General features: G+C 52.2%; 1 non-coding gene across 1 annotated transcript; it reads left to right on the top strand.

Annotated features, from left to right (window-relative positions):
- The first annotated feature begins 3,547 nt into the window (after positions 1 to 3,547).
- On the top strand, positions 3,548 to 3,682 carry LOC147343810 (small nucleolar RNA SNORA70). The gene has a single exon (XR_015156525.1). It is a non-coding gene; the product is annotated as a small nucleolar RNA SNORA70 (small nucleolar RNA).
- Positions 3,683 to 4,802: the final 1,120 nt, after the last annotated feature.

The following is a 4,802-nucleotide window of genomic DNA, read 5'->3' as shown; positions in this document are numbered from 1 at the left end:
TAGTCAAGGCTATGGTTTTTCCAGTGGTCACGTATGGATGTGAGACTTGGACTGTTAATAAAGCTGAGCACCAAAGAATTGATGCTTTTGAACTGTGGTGTTGGAGAAGACTCTTGAGAGTCACTTGGACTGCAAGGAGATCCAACCAGTCCATTCTGAAGGGGATCAGCCCTGGGATTTCTTTGGAGGGAATGATGCTAAAGCTGAAACTCCAGTACTTTGGCCACCTCATGTGAAGAGTTGACTCATTGAAAAAGACTCTGATGCTGGGAGGGATTGGGGGCAGGAGGAAAAGGGGACGACAGAGAGTGAGATGGCTGGATGGCATCACTGACTTGATGGATGTGAGTCTGAGTGAACTCCGGGAGTTGGTGATGGACAGGCAGGCCTGGCGTGCTGCGATTCACGGGGTCACAAAGAGTCAGACACGACTGAGCGACTGAACTGAACTGAACTGAACTGAACTGAAGGAAAGGTTAATTGGCAAAAACAAATGTACTGGATAAGTACTTTTTTTTTTTTCTGATCAGTTTGCTGAGATTTTAGTGGAAAGTCTTCTAAGTCAAAGTGGCTTTAGGGGGAAAAGGTGGTAGGACTTGAGAAAAAAGTGGCTTCTGGGGCAGATGGTTCCTCTGGGTACCCTGCCCCTTTGGTTTCCACTGAAACCTTTGTAGGGAATACAAACAACTCTCCTGCCTGAATTGGGAAAGGGGAGTGGGTGGGGGCAGGTGGGGATGAAAAGAAAAAAATGTAGGGACTCGGGCACGCCCAGTGGAGGTGAACGTCAGTGGTACACCCAGGTGTCTGCTTCCCTGAGCCCTCTGGTTAGAGCCTTGGTGGGCTCTGCTGAACTCCTGCTCACCTGTTTAGTGCAGAGCGCATCCTCTGAAGAGGGGTAACCAACATGCCCCGGGAAAGATGGGACAGCCCCACCTCTCCCCGCAGGAGGAGAGTTCCACGTGCTGATTTTGACTTGCCCCGGGCTCAGGTCACAGCTCCAGGCTCCCCTCCACGCAGGTTGGGGACCTGTCCATGCGGACAGCAGGAGGAGAAAGCCTCCCTCCCAGATGCTGCAGTGCTGGTGACCCGTGGAACCGTGGTGCCACCTGATGGCCAAGACAGGGAACAAGCTGGGGACTCGGGAGGGACAGGCCTGGACGGTCCCAGCCGGGGCCCCAGCTCTGGTCGGCACTGTGACTTGGCAGGTCTGACCTTATGGTCTCACGGTTCTCAACCTGCGGGCCACAGGACTGGGGCTCCCAGGCTCCAGAAAATATCTGAGGGACCCACTCTGTGCTGGATTCAGTAGTGTTGGTACAGTCAGGGTGTGTGTGTTGGGAGTGGTTCATCAAAGCACAGGCTAAAAAGACTGGGCCCCAGTGAGTCTACACAATCGGAGGAGATAAGATTAACCCAGAAAAAAGATGCCCAGATGTTGCAGTTGATCGTGGGTGGGCTGGAGAGGGGAAACCACGCCCGGGGGCACTCAGAGGGGCAGTGAGTCCAGGGGCAGGGCTGCGTGGGGGAGGAACTGGACTCATGGTATCGTGGGGGAGGGGGAGGTGACCCACTACCCCAAAAGAGCCAACTGTGGTTCACGCCTCCTCCCTAGGCTGAATGGTCCAGCTCTTTCAGAGGTTCTTCCTGGCCTCATACACTGTCCTGGGATGCCTTTGAAGGACGCTCTAGGGGAAACCACAGCTTCTGTGGCACCATTTGCCGGTTAAGGTCCTGAGTAGGCCGAGGGTGCAGACGAAGTTGGCTCAGATGGGGTGAGGTGAGGATGAAGAGGAAGGAGCCCCAGGCCAACCAAGCTCCAGTCCCCGGGAGTCAGTGGTCCCGGGGATTCCGTACTGTGGGATGCTGCGGGGACCAGTGGGGGTGCGGGAGGAGCTGGAGGACTTCTTTCCCTTCTTTGAAACCCCCTCTTCTTTCCCCAGCCCCCATCCTCCTTTCTCTCTTCCTCTCTCTTTCAAATCTCCGTCTTTACTTCTTTCCTCGATTTCTATAAAACTTCTGTGCTGGGTAAGCTCTTGAATCGGGGGAAACAAATCAAGTTTAAATTCCTTAAAAACTAGCCAGACTTTCAACTTTTGGGGGCAGTGATTACTTCCTTCTGGAAAAAAAGAAAAATTGTCAGGACCAGTCACCTGGCAGGGAATTTTGGCTGCCTTGGGCAGGACTTATACCCGGCAGGTTATCAGCATCATTGATATTGTTTCCTCCTTTCCTGGAGATGAGGGACCCAGAAGGAGAGGGAGAGAGAGAACGTCTCCAACAGGACAACTTTCAGGAGTTGATACGTAATGCCCTGCAGGTGGAGAATTCCACGCACTGAACTTGACTTGAGTTGCTTGACTGTGATGGACAGGCAGGGTAGAGAGGCGGAGAGGAGCTGCTCTGAGGATGGATCGTTTTCCCGTGACTCGCACGTGGACCTGTTCCAGGTTGCCTCCAAGGGGACCTTTTGATGTTGTGTGGTGCTCGAAAAAGGGAGCCCAAGCTGAGAGCCGAGCAGTCCGAGGGTGGAGAGTGGGGTCCACATTTGAGTGGTTCCCTTTGAAGGACCCCAGTTTGCGGAATCTCCAGAGGACCCCTGGGACCCCCATCAGAGGGTCAGCTTTCACTAACTGCTAGGCTGGAGAGCAGGAGCGCTTGCCCCCAGATGGAACTGTTCTCTGGCTCAACTCTCCTCCCTGATCCCATCCCCTCCAAACCTGGCAGGACTCAAAATCACAGCCAGTGAATTGGGACAGGGGAGTCATGAGCCGAGAAGGACAGCAGAAGGGGCTTCACCTCCCAGAGCCTGGCTGCCTATCAGCCAGAGGAGGCCCCTTCCTCAGGAGCCCCCGACCCGCCCTCTCCCTGGGTCCTGGTCATCCATCAGTCCCTGTACCCTTCCCAGAGCCACAGGAGGAGGCACGTAACTCAGATGTATCCAAAAGACTTTTTTTTCTGCCAGGAACTGGCATTTTCGTGTAGACATCAGGCCTACAAGTCAGCTGGAGATGGCTCATTGTGGTGTCAGCAACACCATGGAAATCCCGTGCAGTGCTGTCTCTGGAAATTCTCTAAATACACGCTTGGGTCTGTCCCTCTGATCGCCCCACTGGTCAGATGCTTTTCCCTTCAGTCCAACGACTTCTCCTGGTTCAGGTTGTTAACACAGACCTTTAAGGCTTACAACTGAATTCTGAGAAATGGCTCCATCACCGTGAGATCTTCACCAGTTTCCTCTTTTGTCTTTTCTGCATAGCTTGCATTCTTTGGATATCAAAGAGAGCTTTGCAAAGGCTCCAGAGACAGGCAGGCATCCCCCTTGACCAGGAGTGCACATGGCAACCGGAGCTCTGGGGCTGGAAGAGACCTGAGAGGCCGTCCTGTCCTCGCCCCATTCTATAGGAGAGAAGACCGAGGCCCCGCACTGCGGGCTTGCCTGTTTCTGAGCAGCACCCGTGGCTAATCCTGGGCACTGTCCTGTGTACCAAGTGAAGGAACCTCAGTCTGTGCCAGAAGGTGTACATGGTGTTAAGACCTTCCAAGGAGTTTACGGCCAGTGAAGCCCCCCTGTGCTCTTTTCCTCGTGGGGGCCCAGTGTGCAATGGCTGCAAAGAGCAGCCTCCTTGGCAGTGTGTGTAGCTCGTTGCCTGCACGGCTGGCCCTAAGGGACCTGGAGACAGCCCTGCCCGGTGGACATCCATGACTGGCATGCTGTCCCCAGTCCAGGCTCCATTCAGGTGTGCGTGGTGCCTCTGAAAAGCCCCAGGGCAGAGGCCAGGGTCCAGACTGGCCAAGTCCTAATGTCCATCCACACCAGGCTGTAGAACAAAGAACATGTGACTGAGGCCCCCTGCACGGCCAAGTTCAAGTTCCTTGGCCGTCAGAAGATCCACATCTCCAAGAAGTAGGGGTTTACAAGGTCGAATGAGGATGAATTTGAAAACAGGGTGGCCGAAAAGCTGCTCATTCCAGATGGATGTGGGGTCAGATATATCCCTAATGACAGCCCCCTGGACAAATGACCAGTCCTGGACGCATAAGAGCCTTGGCGCTGTCCTCTCCTTACTCACGCCCACCAGTGAATCCTACTTTCCTGTTGAAGAAAGAAAAAAAAAAAAGACTTCCCAAGGCGAAAACAGGATTTTATATTTTCTTTCCCACATCCACATGAAAATACTGAAGAGGCTCCTATTAGGACCAGGAAGAAAGATGTTTCCTTTTTGTTTATCTTTTTAAAATCCCCGCAGAGCTACTGATGCCAGAGACAGAAATTGCAGGACAAGGAGGCAAGGGGTCACTTTGATGTGAAGGGCTCAGAAAGCCCATCCACAAACTCTCCCTCCAGAAATCAAACCAATATTGTAAAGCGATTATCTTTCAATTAAACATAAATAAAATTTTAAAAAATTTCCCTCCAATCCCTGTGCTTGAAAAGCATAGGAAGGTAATTAGACTTTACAAGGCCATGACTTTACAAACCCTGCCTGCCTCCTCCCTTCTGCCTGGCTGGATACCACCCTTGATTTATCTGTGTGTTAAGAATCCATTTTTAGGGAGATTTTCATGGGCAGGTTTTTTTTTAAGTCTTTACTGAATTTGTTACAATATTACTTCTGTTTTATGTTTTTTTTTTTTGTTTTTTTTTTTAGCCAGGAGGCATGCAGGATCACGTGGAATCTTAGCTTCCTGACCAAGGATAGAACTTGCGCCCCATGCATTGGAAGGGGACATCTTAACCACTGGACCACTGCGGGGAGGTCGCCTCGTGGCCAGTTTATGAGGACTGTGTCTTTGGAGGCAGC

The sequence above is a fragment of the Bos grunniens genome, chromosome 27 (assembly GCF_055505025.1).
Source record: "Bos grunniens cultivar Pamir isolate PY7600 chromosome 27, Bosgru_T2T1.0, whole genome shotgun sequence".
Taxonomy (NCBI): Eukaryota; Metazoa; Chordata; class Mammalia; order Artiodactyla; family Bovidae; genus Bos; species Bos grunniens.
Note: the sequence above shows the minus strand (reverse complement) of the source record. Positions and strands in the feature narration are given on the sequence as shown.